Genomic DNA, 17,556 nt, shown 5'->3' with positions numbered 1-17,556 from the left:
AACATTATCCTGAATAAATGTACCTCTAGTTTAAATCACTGTGACAGACACCTAAACACACAGGTGAAGGAAAAGGAAGAATTACAAATATCCTTATAAAATTCCATCTTGGCAATTCCTTAATGTTTCAGCATTTTATCCCATTTGCACTGCATCAGAAGTGTGAGCCCAAGTGGCTTTCTCTTCCCTACCATGAAAAAATAATGATTTGATACCAAATCAGGTAGCCAATTATTGTTTCTGTGAAACTAGAAAAACATTACTGCCAACCTGAGTTACAGCCATGTGTAGCTAATGGTGGTAATCTCCTTTAAAACACTTATCAGCTTACTGTAAATTAGGTAACCTTCATGTACAAAAAGTGACAAATTCATATTCAAGAACTAATGTATGTGATACTTATAGAAATGTACAAGGTAGGTAAAGGCATGAGTCCAAAATGTGCTCAAGGAATTAATGATTGCAAAGCACATAAAATCCTTAAAGAAATTGTCTAGCTTCCATATTTTGAAGGACATAAAGGCTAAATATCCCTAAGCACTTTGCCTACTAAGAAAGGAAAACCTTTTCAACCTAGGATTTTTTTTTTTTTTTTTTAGTACATTGGCATATTGATCAAGCGTTAAACTATCACCCACTGGTCAATAATTCATTACATTGGTTAATGCACTTAACTGCTAAACTAGCTGTGGCAGACTCCTTATCCTGAGCATTAAAGCTCTGAAATTAAAAGGGAGAGAGACTGCCGAACTCTGGTTGCATCAGAAGCTCAGAATACCCAAGTTCCTTCCTGATGAAAAGTGTGTAAAGCTATTAGAGGCTAATCCTGTTGTTTTACATTTAATTAAAAAAATCTTGCAAGTGAGATGCCCAGCTAATTGCAACATGCAGAAGATCAAGCTACTTGGTGAGAAAAAATTCTTGCAACAAAACAGGGGAAAAAAAACAGTAAAAAGGAGGAACTCTCACTGCTCCCAAAACCCATCTTCAGACACAAACATGTTCAGCATTGCTCAGCCTACAAGAAGACATACTCAGAGCCGTCACCAGTGCTTTTGCTGGGGTGAGCATGTCAGAGCATCAGCTGCCACACAATGAACATAACATGTGGGTGTTCAAAAGCAAAGTGCTCTCTGTCACAGTCATATTACAGCTTGTCATGAAAGGAAAACACTTTAAATTTCGTGTGGCAGATTTTAGGAGTAAAAAAAAAAAGACACAGTTCTGACATGCAAAGCCTAACTGTCTGGATTTTCCTTTTCATTTCTCTTTCTAGTTTAGGCAATGAACCCCTGTGACTGCCTTCCTCCCCCAAATTACTGATTCACACAGACTCACTCTTCCCCAGGAATTAATTTGTGACAGTGAAAGGAGAGCAGATTGCTGTGCCTTTGGGTTAAGAGCCTCCTGATATGTCAGGGATATTTAAGACAAGTTACCAGTGACATTTCCAGACTTACATTTCATACTGCTTATTTGTGAGCTTATTTAGGGAACCTGGGGAGAAGAACATGCTGGATGGGGCTGAAGTGTCCTTTTGCTGGTGTCCTCCAGTGCTGTATCTCATTGGGAATCCTGGTTAGTGTCAGGGTGTACTTGGATGACTACAGCTTCAAAGAAAATATGGTTTTCAGAAATAGTTTCTTCTCATTCGTTTTCCCATTACCATTTCCTGGTTTCTGATTCTCTTTCAGTCATCAAGATCAGTTAGACATGTACCTCTAAAAAATGAGGAAATGAAGACACCAAATCTATGCTATAGCTGCAAAAGTCTTAACCCATTCATCTTGTAGCAATGGCCCATCTCTAGCAATGGAGATTCCAATTAGACTAAGTATTTTCAAATCAGCTGGACAAATTCCTTAGCCAGAGTGGAAGGTCTCTTTGTATCAGTAAAGCTAATTACTACATAAAAATTAGAAAAACTCCAACTTTTAAGTGGAATATTGTCATGGTTTAGGCCTGGTTGGCAGCCAACCACAATGCAGCAGCTCTCTCTCCCTTCCCCTCCAGCAATGAGAAGGGACAGAGAGCCAGGCTTGGGGTTCGAGATAGGACTGGGATGGGGAAAAATCCCCCTTTTATGATCACGAGCAAAAGGCAGACTCGTTAGGGGAAGAAAAGAAAGAACATACATTTATTACAGACACTAACAACACATAACAGAGTAGGACAGTGAGAAGCATTGCCACAGCTTGAGAACACCTTCCCCCCACCCCTCCCTTCTTCCCGGGCTCAGCTCTGCTCCTGATATCTCTACCTCCTCCCCCAGTGGTGCAGGGGCAGGGAATGGGGGGTGCAGTCAGTGCTGCCTCATTCTTCATCTTCGGTGAGGGGAGTGTCCAGAACTTGTTCCCCCTGCTCCATCGTGGTCCCCCTCTCACAGGAGACAGTCCTCCACAAACTTTCTCCAACATGAGTTCTTTCCATGGGCCGCAACGTTCCCCACACTGCTCCGTCATGGGTCACTAACTTTCTCTGACTGGATTCCCTTCCATGGCTGCAGCCCTTCCCGAGCTGCTCCGGCGTGGGACTCCCCCGCATGCTGCAATCCTCCCAGCGCTGAATTACAGCAGTGGGTCTACCTTTTCCCACAAGACCCCGGCCTTCTTCGGGCACAGCACCTTGATCAGACAAGCAGAAGCCACAGGCCATAAATCAATGTCTGCTCCACCAGAGACCTCCACGGGTGGCAGGGGGGGCCGCCCTGCCGTCTCACCACAGGATCCAGGGGGGTCTCTGCTCCGGCACACCTCCCCCCTCCTTTCTTCCTCCGTTCCTCCACTGACCTTGGTGTTCACACAGCTGCCACAACTCCTCCTCACAAGTCCCCCTGATCATCACCACATCCCTTCTTAAATATGCTGTCGCAGAGACACAGCTGATGTGCTCAATTTCCCAAACAGAAGTGGAGCTGTCTTGGAGCTGGGGGAGCTTCGAGAAGCTTCTCACAGGGGGCCGCCCCAATAGCCCCCTCCCCTGCCACCAGAAAAAAACTCCACCATTCACTCAACCCAGGACAAATATATTCAAGTATAATTTTTTTGCTTTGAAACAGAGAAAGAAGTTTTCCAATCTGACATCAGTTTGCCAGGGATTTTTCAGGTTTTTATCAAAAAAGAGTTAAGAATGTAAAAGTACAATGAATACCAGACAGTGTAGTTTCATGGAGAATAGGTTCCATAAACACTTGTTCTTTCATTTTTTAAAAAATACACATTTTAATTAGTCTGTATTGATGCAAATAATTTTCTTACTATCATAGAGCATTTTGACTAAAAAGCTTGCATTGTCAGGAATTAGTGAGTACTTTCTATGGATCTCAAAGTGGCTCACTGATAACTCTCCAAACTATGATGTTAGTGAAAAGATCTCAAGAAGTAGGGCTGTGAGAAAAGAGATACTCCTAAGAAAATGCTTTTGGTTTGACATATAGTTGATATTATCAGTGATCCAGGTGACCAGAATGGCAGGGAAAAAATCTTACCAAGTAAATATGCAGGTGGGATGGCAAATAACAACAGGTCGGTCTTCTGGACCAACATGAATCACCCCACTAAATGGTCTCTATACCATGTAAGAATAAAGTTGCAATGCATTTCATCAAGAAAAATAATGGAGTAGGTTATAGCTAGGCTTAAAATTCACAGATGGGAGTTGAAAATAGATAAATGTGATCTTGCAATAAGGTATTGTCTCACAGCAGTGAAGGTAATTAAAAGGTAGAGGGAATTACTGGAAGAATCAGTAGACTTCCAGACAAACTTTCAAATGAGATTCCCTGCTTTTCTAGAGGACTTGCATGCTTTAACCCTCTTCTGGAGAAATTAAAAGGCCCCTGCATAGCAGGTCAAGAGTAGATGGCCACAGTTGTTCCTTAGGGCCTCACAGCCTGTGAATAATTTATTGACAAGTCAGATGTTAAGTTTACAACATGTCAAAGAGGAAAAAAAGCCAGCTTGGCTTTGGGCAACATCTGTAAAATGAACAGGCTGTCTTTAGACATCTCTGAACACCAGCTCAGGCCACCATTTCTTCAGAAAGAGTCTTGTTAAAATAGGCTCTAGAGAGGAACAACAAAAACCATCCTGACGGTGATTTTGGGGCAGAAATTCTGGTGTGTGACCAGATCAGACACATTACCACTATAATATCTTAGAAAGATCAATACAAGGGTGATACAAAAGCACTTTAACTACAAGAAATAGACTGTAATTAAGAAAAACAAAATGTTTGGGACTTGTAGGTTTTGCTGTGGACTTGTAAAACGACATTAAAACACAACAGGAAAAGAAGTCCTGCATTTCAAGGATATGAGCCGAATGGTTTAACAAGATTTTATCTTTAACTTGCTTAATTAATGCATCATTTACAACATTTCCATAGCTCCTGGATTTCAGCAGTATATCGCACTCCTCACATCACACTGACAAGGGATCTGAGCATGGAGCACCCTCCCATCCCATGATATGCACTACACATTACACTGGGTGATATTAATGCATATAACTACAGCCCCTGAATTTTCCTGCTCACTGATATTGGAAATGCAAAGCGAGCTTCTTGCCTCTGTACAGCCCCTAACAAGCCAAATCTCCAAGGATAAATGATAGCCAAGACAGAGCAGGGCTCTTTGAATGAGAGATACCATTCAAATTCAAAGAAGTGTAAAAAAAAGAAAAATAGAGGATGGTGTGCCACTGAAAGGGAGGCAGAAAAACACAATACATGAGCCTTGAATAAAAATGAAAACCTAATCACACTATACTGAGGCTGTGGATAGAACATTTTATTCCCTTTTTTGTATTCTGATCAGTCAGGCAGGCATAAAAATGACCTTTCATGCATGCATGTTTTCCGGATGGATGTCAGCTGGCCTTCAGCACAGGTGATACCAGATGTTTTCTATTTAAGGACTGTTCTCTGGAAAATTAATCCTGGGCAGTACAGCAGGTGTCTGTGTGTGAGCACTTCAGCTTGTGCATCTCTGGCATCATTCAGTGATTCATGACTTCAACAGAGGCTGCCGGTGAGCAGGAAAGCTGCATGTTCCTTGACTGCTCTTTGAAATGTATAGCTCAAAAGCTCTGGGTATGGTTTGAAGGGTCCTGCGCTGGTCCCAGGCCCTTAACAAGCAGCATCGGAGGTGCCCATCAACAGCTTGTTGGTGTGGCCTTCCAGCAATGGCACCACACAAGCCTCTGAGTCAGCCCTTTCTCCTACTACAGTGAGGTTTTCTCAACAATGTACAGGGGTTAAAATCAGCAACATTTCCTTCCTTTCATCCCCACTGCAATGGACTCTAGACACCTCTCCCACTGTGTTCTGCCTGGAGTCTGAACCCAGAGAAAGCTGCTTGCTGAAAGTAAAAGGATAAAATACTACCTCTTGCTATTTATCTTACCTGGTACCATGTATGAGACCACCTCAAACGGGCCATACCAAAAAGTCTGTTTGTCTCAATATCTTCTCTCTGACAGTGGCCAACAACAGGTGTCCATGGAAGGTGGCAGATAAGGATGCACCAGTAGGATACTTCACCCAACTGATGTTGCAACATCTGGTAACATGTGGCTGAGGGCCACAGTGAGCCAGGGGCAGTTCCTGTATATTGGGTAACACCCAGTGCCTTTATCTGTCATTAGCACATTCAACCTTCACACATGAGTTTGGGCATCTACAATATCCTGTGGCAGAGTTCACAGCTGAGCTATACATCATTTGAGCAGTGAGCTCAACACTTCAACAGTGAGTAGGTGAAGTTTCACAAAGACCTGGACTACATCTTGCTGTAGCTACCTGCCTGTAGCCCTGCAGTAGTCCCAGCAACAAAATGTCAGCAAGCAGAAAGGTGGAATGAAAGAGGGGCTTAAGTGAGCAGAAGAAGAGTGGTAGAGAGACGTCTGCCAGTCCTAATCCATTTATCAGCCAGGATTTTGGACATTTCTTAGTCTGGACAGACAGAGGAAGGAAAGTGAAGAAATAAAAGATGTCTGTTTGCTCAATCACTTTGTTATGAATCTAAAGGATTTGACTGAAGGAACTCATATGGACTTAAATTTTTCCAATATAAGTGTCTTGATTTGTCTGTGTAAAATTATAGAGCAAAGTTCACAGAGCAGTCAAATTTCCTTGCACATATTGTTGGGGATTGTAAGGTTGTTTTCAAGACATTCATAGCCCTTTGGAGTTTTGAAGCTGTCACCCACATCATATAATGAGTCATTATTGCTGCCATATCTGAGAGCCTGCAGGCAAAACCAAGCACAGACTAATATGTCCAGCACCAGTTTGCATGCTTGCAAAGAAGCAGTATATATATATATATATATATACATATATATATATATACAGACAGATGCATTATAAGGGACAAAAATAACTCTGAAAAGACATCACTACTGTCCCTAGGAGGCAGTTGGCTCTCCAGCAAGATCTTTTCACCAGTATATTCCAGGATTTAATTATATTTCTGTGGATGATGGGAAGTCATCTTCCTTCATCCATGTCGGGATATAGAGATTACTGAAAGATATCTAAAGATCTGAGTGTACTATAGCATTAAAACTGTTTTTTTTTTTTTCTCCCATTTAATGAACCTAGTCTTAAGAGAATAAAAAGAAACACCTTTGATCATACAGAGAAAAAAAAAAGCATCAACATTGAAAGATATTCAGCACTAAGGGAAACTTTCACAATTGGAAAAAAAAAATAAGAAAGCAGGGGAGCAATGTGATACAGTCTCAATAAATACTATGAAAACAGCCCAAATGCTTTTTCACATGATTTCTGCAAAACTTCTTCAGCTTACAACATGCTGCTGCATTTACCAGTTCTAGAAAGAAACCATATACTTTCACATCAACTACTAGATGTCAAAATAACTGGGACAGTTGCATAACAGCTGCTGAAGCACAGAGGAAAAAAAAAATCTATTTTTTGTACACACAATATGGAGCAGAAGGGCTATTTGTGTTTAATTTCTATAATATTGTGAAAGGGTTTTAGCATTTTGATGTTTCAAAGTACTTTTTCCTGGCTTGTGCAGGATGCTTTTCTACTTCCTGTGCTTTTTCCTGTATTTTGCTGACAGTTTAAGGCTTAGATAGATGGACCTCGATGCAAGACCAGGGATGAATTTCTTCTGATCAGCACTAAGTCGTGAGCCAGATGCAACAATCACTTGATTAGGAGCTGTTTTCCACATTCAGCAGGTTAGACTGGGAGTTGGATGGTCCCTTTTGGCCTGACCCAGAGGGTGTGATTAATGCAGCCCTCATGGCATACCTAGCTCAGGCCAGCCACAGCTGAAAATATGTTTTACTCTTAGTTTGCAAAGTGTACCTCTAACCCTCAACCACCTTTAAAAACAAGGCGAATGTCACAGACTTGCTTCACAAAGAGCTATCACATGCTAGTAATTTTATCCACCAATACTGCCATCCATGCTCAGATCCTTACAACTCAGAGGTAAGAAGTAGCTTATTTCAGGTTTGTGTGGTGACATCTCATTCCCTAGAAATGTTACTTGCGATAGAGATTATTTGCTGAATGAAACCACTGTGCTGACCTGAGACACGTACGTGACTGTTTCCACTCACCCTCTTCTGCACGACATGCAGCAAAAGTCCAGAGTTTAAATTCCATTGAGAAGTTTACTCCAGAAGTGTGATCATTTAATAGGATCATAAAACCGCTTAAAATACACAGTCAACTTTAGCATAAGAGAGCATGGATTTTTTTATACAGACACATTTTTGTTATGTTTCTTAATTTATTAAAATTCTAAGGAGGAATTATAAATCTACACTATCTAACACAGCAATTTTAAACTTTATTCAAAAAATCAGATTTATCAAAGATAAAAATGCTTGCTGGAAGTATCAGAGCACAAAATTACTTACATGTCTAGCTGCTATGCCCTGAAATTAGGGCAATAATCCCTGGTAAACCCTAGGTATTTGAGATTACCATGGAATAACAGTAGAAATTGTTTAGCAAATGATTTAAAAATGTCTCTGACTGTAATCATATGCAGAGAAAGGTCACCGAGTAGAATCTTCTTGGTGTGGTTTGGCGTTCATAGAACAGTGAGGGTCTTTTTCCAAGGTACTTTTAATTCCATTCTGCATAATAGGGGTAGAAAAGTAACAGCATGGTAGTATCCGATTTAATTCCTGGGTAACTGGTACACCTCTGATAGGATTTTTCCACTCAACAATGGGATAGGCAAGAAGTATGTGAAGCAAGGGTCAATAAAAGAAAAAAAAAAAAAAAAAAAGTGAGAGGTCAGAAAGCTCAGAGGGAGAAGCACATCTCGAGCTACTTGCTCCTCTTCAAAAATGAAGAAGGCAGAAACTTTTGCCAAAACACAAGGAAACTTCTTTGTGCTCATCCTTCCTGCATGTTTTCTCCTTTTACCTTGAGCTCTGCCCTCCTGAGACACATTCCCACCAAAGAAGCTCCCTCTGGAAAACAAGTTGGAAACAGCTGCTCCCCAACTTCGCAAAACCGAGGCTTGTCTTGTTAAGTCCCTGCCTGGGGACACCGGGATTTTGTTTCTTTGCTGACACCGGTTTTGTGCAAAGGCGAATCTCTGTGCAGACCCCGCATCCCCAGCTCAGAGACGGAGACCTGCCACATGCCCGCAGAGCAGCACCGGTTCGGAGTGAGCAGTATCGGCGGCTGGGTCGCTGTGCCGAGCCAGCCCGGGCTGCAGCACGTTGGTACGCCTCCAACGGCACGTCCGTCGGCGAACAAGGGGTTATGCCAGGTAATGCACGGTGCCATGCCCAGCTTTCCTCGCCTGCCCGGGCTGGTGGTCGCTGTGGGCTGTGCTGCCAGCTGGCTCCCCGCTCCCACCCCAGCACACCTCCCGCGATTCTCTACTCAAGCAAACGCTGAGAAAAATCTGCGCTTCTTTATCAAAATTCCCGCATTAGCATGCAAAGATGGGATCTCTCATGCTAACAAAAACCTCTGCTACTTGTTGTTAGCCAGCACAGTTCGGGGCTTCAGCGGGGTCCTGCAGGCCAGCCAGCCCTCCAAGCACCCAGCACCCCACCACCCCGTCTGACTGACCACGCACGCGTCCTGCAAAGGCTGCAGAGGGAAGGCGAGCGATGTACAGGCAGCCCACCGTCTGAAAATCCTCCGCTAATGTCAGCGCCTTCCTCCCTCTCCCCCTGGTAATCATAGCATAGGAACCAGAGAGAGAGAAGCTTGCTCGCAAACAATTTATGAACCAAAAAAAAGGTAAAAATATCAATTAACACGGTGTTCACAAATCAGCTGAACAAGCTTTAATTACTAGAAAACACCTGCTGTCACTGTGATCAAGGTTTGGAACGAAGCTATAATTACAGCATTAGCTTTCATTCCCAAAAGACTAATGAATCAGGGAACTGACATTTAGTGTGGTATTTAATTTTTTTTTAGAAATACAAAAACAATGGCATACCAAATTTGCCTTTTTTCAAGACACAGGAGTTTCACTAACATCCGGGGATCCTCTGGAAAAGAAATAGATTAATATGGATGTATTATGAGGAAAAAAATTCATTATAATAAAAATAATGTTTGGAGAAGTTACATGTAAATCATATTTTACCAGGAAGCCAAAACTGACAACTGAATAAAAATTCCCTGAATAGTCATCGTGGTAGCACAGACGTTCTCCTGCCACTTTTCACTTCAATTCTTTCTATTCAAGTTGCTCTAAAATAGATAATTTAATAAAAGGCTGTTACAGCAGAGTACAGACCTTTCCGTCCAACTCGGGCTCACAGATCTTTCCTTTCCAGCTTTATTCACAAACCTGTTATTGATGGGCCATATTTCCTGGATATTGAGCATAACAAACATTATTTTAAAAGAAATATGGTTTGCAGAAATACAAGCTCCGCAGCTGTTGCAGTGCTTTTCTGTTTTCTGGGATTTTTTTTAAAGTCCTCTTGCACTGCATTTCGTTAGCATTTCATAGAATTTGACTGAGAAGTTCAAAATGAGGGCAAATGTGCAGTTCTCAGAAGATCAACTAATTCAACAGCTTGGAGAGAGTAAGTGCTCTGAGAAATCACATTAAAAACTGCTGAAAGTGCTGAGTCAACACCAAACTTTGCATACAGAGTCTGTCAACTTGGTTTCACAGAAAAATTATGCCTGTGCCTACAAAGCCTTGCTTTTTGCTAACGAGAGCTATTAAAGATTTTCATTTCAAGTGGGTCTCTGTAGATCAAACCTCCACAGCCTTCCTGAAAGTCCCTGATAGTCTGGTGCCATCATTTGCTTAGGAGTCATATGATTAATTGATTTTTTCAGGTTGCTATGTTAACACAAAAGAGAAGAAAAAACGAAAAAGCTAAAAAACAAACAAACAGCCCTCAAAACATCAGCTTCCTCAGCAATGTAAGAACTGGGAAACTATAATGGGCAATTCACAGAGGTGTTTCCAATGGTCCAAGTTGGAAGCTGCATTTTTTAAATTAAACACAAACAAACATCACAGCCAAAGGTTGCTTGTCCCACTGCCATTAATATTTCATTCTTTTATCATGGTAACCCTTCCATTCAAACCTATTTAACAACTCTGCAATTATTTTCAAACTTGCACATATTGACTCCAAATTACTTTATTTTGCCAGAAAACCATGCACCTAGCGAATTTCAACTATCTTACTTGGGGACCTCTGGGAAAAGCCACATCAAGTTCTGTGTCCGCGTAGATATTGTCCTTAAATACCGCTTCAGAACAAAGCACATTTATTTCACTTGACTCTCAAAAACTGTTGTGACTGACAGAGCAGACCTTCGCCCATCCATGCTATCAGAGCTTCAAGCATGTAAACCTCTCTAAGAAGTAAGCCTCTGTCCTAAAAATAACCCATGGTATGGTTCTCTGCCCTATCCCCTTGCACACAACCCCAAAAAAAGGGTACAGATCACCATGGCCTGAGGCAGGGCAGGGGCAAGTCAGGTAACTCCCTCCAAGGTGTTATGCACCCTGATCTTGCTCTCCACTGCCCAGTCAGGATTGAGTTAATTTGCTTCTACCACACACAGACAAATCGATAGCAGCACTCTCGTTCACATGAGATGACTCTGCTCCTTGCCCCACGCTCAATCAAGACCAAAAAACGGAAAAGGCTACACTTTGCACATACTGAAGCCACCCCACATGAGCCAGACCTCACATCAGGAAGTTAATACAATTGTGAAAAACTATCCTGAGCATCAAGTCATAGTCCACACAAATCACCCCTGTAGCCCCAGAAACACCAGATCGATGCATGGTCCTACATGGAGCTTTGCACTGAAATCAGTTTAGGGGTACAGGCTGGTGCTGTTACTTGTGAGGGCTATATACTGTGCATCTGCAACAATTTCTTCTCTGTCTGCCAGACCTTTAAATGAGATGAATCTCCTGTCCTTGCCTCAATCACTAGCAATTTTGTCTTTAGATGTAATCCCTTACAAAAATGCTCTCAGATTCATTAGTTCTGTTCTTTCTTGGAGTAGCTCCTTGTGGCTGAAAGAAAGTATTTGAGCTCAGCTGATTAAATCGGGTAGTATTTTACTTGTAGCATTTCAGTTTGGAAAAAGACAAAGTAGCACCAATAAAAGTTTGAAAGGCTGAACTATGCCATTGGTTGTTTTTAGGACAGAGCAGTTCCTGGTACTACATTTTTCAAAATTTCACTCACAGGTGTTTAGTTAAATTGGTTTTTTGCTTTCCTTCCAAGACATCCAAGTCCCAACATTGTCCTTTGTACTTCAGCAAAAAAGCCCTGAGACACCAGCATGTGTCTTATCTGAGGAAAACTCACGCTAAATCCTGAAACACTCCTTTGGACCCTCCTTGCCTAAAAAGGAGAGCATCTGAGGAGTCTGCCAGTAAATAAAGGAGGAGTTTGGGCAATAAGGCACAATTGTTTTGGAAACAAGCTGCATCCTCTGCAAATAGCTGAGCGACATGTCATGCCAGAGCTTGATGGTACAGACCCAGATTGCTTATCCTATGCAAGAAAAATATGATTTCCCTCAGCTCTCTATTTGTAGTTTTCTGCTTTTTATAAAAGGATTCAAGAAGTGCTGCCCAAGCTGTAAGGCTCTGTTAGATTGCCAATCTAAAGGACTTCTAGGGATAGCTGGAGAATATTTTGCTGCTATGTCTGAGAAATGTGCATGCCACAAAAATTGCTGATGTAGGGAGAGCAGTTTCTTACGTTTCCTTCTGTGATTCACGTATCTAGATTTCCATGGTGTGGCTGAGGGTTCCACTGCTAGCAGCTACTTGTGAGTTCAGAGGACTTAGTGTACAGTGTTTCTCACTGCCTTTTGTCTGTAAGTTGCTGTGCTTTTTTAATACTTGCCGAAGTGAGAATGTTAGGGTTTCTCCACAGCAGTGAGGCTGTCACATTCTGGCCTGAAGGTCTCTGATCCATGAGGCAGCTAAGTGACCACTGTGCTGTTTTTCCTCTCACATTTCATTACCAAACTACCTCCGGATACCACAATTCTCAGCACATTTCCTGCCAGAAAAAAAAATGCAGCACAGGCTTTCTAGAGTACATAGGTATGTGATTTTCTACCACCCATTTCAGTCTATGAGTGATTCGGGGGAGCTACCAGGGAAGGACATGTCTGTAAGGCTGTTTTCTGCCCCAGTCTGTCTTTCCCCCTTATTTTATAACCTGAAGCTGCCATGATAAACTTGTAAATATCCATCCTTGTTGTGAATGGGAACCCTGTTGCCCAGCCTGGAGCATAACCACTGCAAAACAGAAAGTTTAGTTATTTTTCCTCCTATTGCTCTCCCGCCAGAACACTGAAAGACCTCAGGCTCTGGACCTCATCGGTAACAGGGATAAATTGCAGAATGTAGCAGCCACAAGGCCATTAAACAAAGCCACCCTTCACGTTCCTGACCCATAAGGAGCAGCACTGCCCGCACCCGGGACTGGCGGGGCTCAGGGAGCCCGGGGGAAGGCAAGGCAGCAAGCAGCATGTCCCCAGCGAGCAGCCTTGGCTGCCAGCAGCCGCTGGCGTCGACGCCTCCTGAGCCAGAGCTCACGCCCAGGCTCTTGCGTTTGCCTATCTGCCATGGGCTTGACTAACGTTTCTTGTGACCCCATTCATACCTTTGGCCTCCCAAACATCCTGTGATGACGAGTTCCCCAATTTAAGCATGCATTGTGCAGAGAAGGACTTCCTCCTCTTTGTTTTAAACCCACTGCCTGGTATTTCCACTGGGTGCCCTAGACTGTGAGATTTCGGTGAATAGTCATTCCCTGGTGATCTTCACCATACCATTCATGGTTTTTTACAAACATTCACCATCTTTCTCAGACCCCAGAGTTGCCTCCCATGTTGAACACAGCTTACCTGGACCAGAGAAAATCACTCAAAAGCCTCAGTTCAATTAAACAAAAGCCCTCGTATTCTTTTATTTCTCCTTTGTTTACACAGATTTCTAAGTTACTCATTGCCCTCAAGTAAACACAGCAAAGTTAAAAAATACGAGACCAGGAGTACCACACTTATATCATCAGCTGGATTAGCAGGGCTGCTGCGTGTGTAACAAGTGGGACCAGTGATTTCCAAACTGAAGCCTCCTGAATACCCCCACACACACATCAGGACCACGTTGCTCTGAAGTGCTGAGTGCTCCCTTTTAGGACCGGATGTCCCAAAGGTCTGCTGCAGTTCAGACACCAGAAATCTGCAGCTACGTCCCGTTGCCCCATGGCAGGGAAAAGACCCCATTGTGGAAAACTGAGCTTCGACTATCACAACCAGAGCTTTTGCACCCCAGCACTTTGCCATCCAGACCTTATTCTAGTGCCTGATAACACAGCCAGCACTCTGAAACACTTAGTCCCAGCTACACCTGTGGAAAAACAGACCCTATGACTTAAAAAAAATCTGTCTCAAAGGAACTGTCCATCAACAGTGAGTTACAACAGTATTACCATGGGGATAAGCAGTAACGGAACAGGGGTAACAGAAACATCTCACCGCAACCACAGGGCAGAAAGAGAGGAGAGCTTCATCAAGCAGGAACAACAGGGATGTTCACACAGATGTGTCACAGTTAGGAGACATTCCTGGTTTTATGAGAACTATCATAGGCTTTTTACTGGTAGATGTATATTTGAAAGTGAACTTTGCACCTAGTTTCTCTATTTCCTTTCTTCTTTTTGAACCTGCAGAAAAGTCGTGAATATTATGATCTCAATCTCATTTTATATGAATAAGTACCATGAGAAACTCAGCACAGCTTTATCACAAGAGCAAGAGTCTGTGTGTAGTGTGTGTTTGTAGGTGTGTATTAAGGTTAAGAGAGAAAAATCCACTTAAAATAATTTAAGATTCCTACAAATAGGAAATAGAAAGAGGAAAATATGGTGTTCACTGAACAGGATTTAAGCTTTAATCAAAGTGGACTATTTTCAAACTGTAACTGCCATTTTGAACCCAACAAATCAAGGTAATACCCAAAGTGCAGTTAAACTAAACTGACTATTTAAAGGCAGATGAGTAGCACATACTGTGTTAATTGTTTAAGTGCAGCTCATTCAGCCATCACAAGATTTCCAGCCAGGAATCCCCAGCTGGTTTATTTCTCTTTTTTTTTGTGCGTTTGTCAGATCACTGCTGCACTCAGCACCATGCTTCCTCCTCTCGAGGGCAAAATCTCCCTGAAAATAAGCAGCAGCAACCCCCAGAACAGAGCTATAGGAGTTGTTGAATTCGACACCAGACTCTGGTGACAATGCCACAGGGAAAAGCCTCTGGTTTAGCTCCTGCCTGTGGTGCCAGCACTGCTGCAGGGGTATTGCCACAGGCCAGGACTGGAGGTATTGGTGCTGGTAAGTGCCAGCACTGCTGAGAGCACCGTCAGCAAATGTGCCTCCCGTCATCGATTTGCAGAACAGGCCTTCCAACACCTCGTCAGCTGTCACAGCGAGACGCCACGCAGGGGAAGGAAGGTGACTTGTGTTAAATCAGCTTCCTGGAGAAAGGAAACATCAGTCTCTGTATCCCAGCAGACCCTGGATTATATCAAAATGTTATTTTGATATCAGGAGTAGCAAAAAAGGGGGAGGGTTTAGAAGAGCCCAGGCACAGCCACAGTGCCCATGGCTAGTCGGGATGCCCTTGCTAATACATTTTCTGGAGCAGGGTCTTGTCACGGGGGCCTGCCCGCCTCCCCTGCTCAGCTGAGCAGGGTTCCCCGGGCAGGTCAAAGGTGGGTGATGAAACACCCACAGCAGCGGTAGGTTCCAAAGTACCAGACTCATTGCAACTACCTTAGGATCATATTTTGACACTGGCATAGACATTGACTTTGAAAGGGATTATCCTGTGTTTCACCTCTATTACTTACTAACGACCTAGCCAAAGTTATGATGAATATGGCAAAAGAGAGAAGATTGCTATGCAGATCAGATACCCATCATTAACTGAGTGATAATGAATAAGGTTAATAGCGCCACTTTGCTGAGAAGCTTCAATGTGCTGAATGTAGATGAGATCTGCAGCCAAATTTCCCAAAGATTTTGCTGAGGGATGTGCCTTTCCTTCACACATAGGGGATAGGAACCCACATCACAGCTCCAGACTGGATCCAGTTGAGCCCATCCCTAGGACTAGTACTTTTCAGTTTGAACACTTCTCCTCCTCTGCCCCTGAAGACTCCTACTCTGCAACCTCCAGGCACTTTCATCTCCACGACAGTTTTATAACACACACACAGTGGAAGCTCTTTAAACATTTCCCATTGCTTCAGCACAGAACAGAACAGATTAATCTCCCAAAGATAGGACTTGTAATGAGGCTAGCAGACCAAGGTAATGTAAATGCCAGAGCAATCAGGAGTAAGGGAAGGTGAATATCACATTCTACTGATTTATAATTACACTGGTTGACCTTGCTAAAATTTTCTAGAAATACATGTTAGTTTAAGCAAATCTCAACCTGTCTTCTGGCCAAAATGTTCCTCACAGGACAGCATGTCAAAACATGTATTATTTATTACTGTTTGGTTCCCAGTGATTCATTCAGTGTAATTTCCAAATGCTCACTAATAATGTGTTGGACCAAAGTAATAACTCCCCATGGATACCAAGGAAATAAAGTGCTCTACAATTCTATCCCACCTTCCACCCAGAGAGCACCCCAGCACTTTACGCACTCATGAATTTAATCTCACTGCCCATGAGGCCTGGGGAAAAAAAAATGTTGTAAAGAGTCACCTTTAACACAGAACTGTAAATTCTTTGTAAAAATATAATATAAACATATTTTAAATCAGAATTCTTTTCTACAGAGATTTTCCATTACTGTTTCTCTCACTGCCGTTTTTAATTGCAAAATATATTCCAGGTTGACAAGATAAGTTTTAGCACTGAAGAGGCTTAATAAAACTGATTCTAACAGAGCCTTGAGTCACCTTGATCCTTCTCCAAAGATAGGACATACTATATCTAGAGTAATATTTCTACTTACACAGTGTTTTTCTAGTTATTCACTCCAAAGCCATTAAAAGAGTTGTATATGGTTTAATGTGACATGAAACAGGAATTCTTCAGCAGCTTAAATATAAGCAGCCTCTCCTTCCAAGGAGAAACATAAGTTCAGCTGCCTTTGGGTCAGTGAACATCCCAAACATCTTAATACCCAAATGATGAGCGCTATGGTTCAACAGCAACAACAACAACATATCTCAGATAAAAACCTGTTTGCTTTCCAGTAGATGTCTGAGGGAGATTTAAATCATTCCTGCCAAAGTGATCAGTATTCCACATGACACTTCATACAGGAATTAAAGAAAATCAATTTCCTTCAGACCTTCCTATTTTGGAGCTTTTTTATGAGTCAATGACAGCTGAAGTGTTTGCATCATTAATGAGGTCTTTCAGCACATAATACCTCAACCGCTGCACAAGGGCTCTCTTGGGATGGATAAAGCAAACTCGTGAGTTCTGAAGTCCAGACTTCAGAGCAAGAACCAGGAAGCGCAGCTGCATTACACCTCTCATACATGAATACACATATATCCTCTTTAAACTAGCTTGTATTATGCAGGATAACATTTTTTGCTAGCTCTCTGAGCCCAGCTGCATTCATATGAAATATACCAGACTCCATAGGAATCAAGAAAAGCAAAGGCATGACTACGTGCTAGACATTTTAAATCTTGGAGGCAAAGTCTCAAGGAAAAAAGGTAGTTATTCAATGTTTACCAGAAACGCTGTATGAACTGCAAGACATGTTACGGCCATTCTTTTCCTCTGTAGTAATTACATTTACCCCAGAACTGGAAGGTTTGGCTTGGGACATCTTCAGCCTAAAAGTATAATTTAAAATGGCAATCATTAGCAAATTTCACAGCAGAGATGTGCAGAAAAAAAAATAATAAAAATGTATAGAACGACTATTACTCGTGCTTGCTCCCTCTTAGAATAAATAACCAATAACCTTGCTAAGAGTTTTCCCTTGCTGTGGTACCCTGCCTCGTGGAAAACAATGTCTGGTAAGACCAGTACCTGTGGG

Source organism: Tyto alba, unplaced genomic scaffold, assembly GCF_018691265.1.
Source record: "Tyto alba isolate M040663 unplaced genomic scaffold, T.alba_DEE_v4.0 Super-Scaffold_42, whole genome shotgun sequence".
Lineage (NCBI taxonomy): Eukaryota > Metazoa > Chordata > Aves > Strigiformes > Tytonidae > Tyto > Tyto alba.
Note: the sequence above shows the minus strand (reverse complement) of the source record.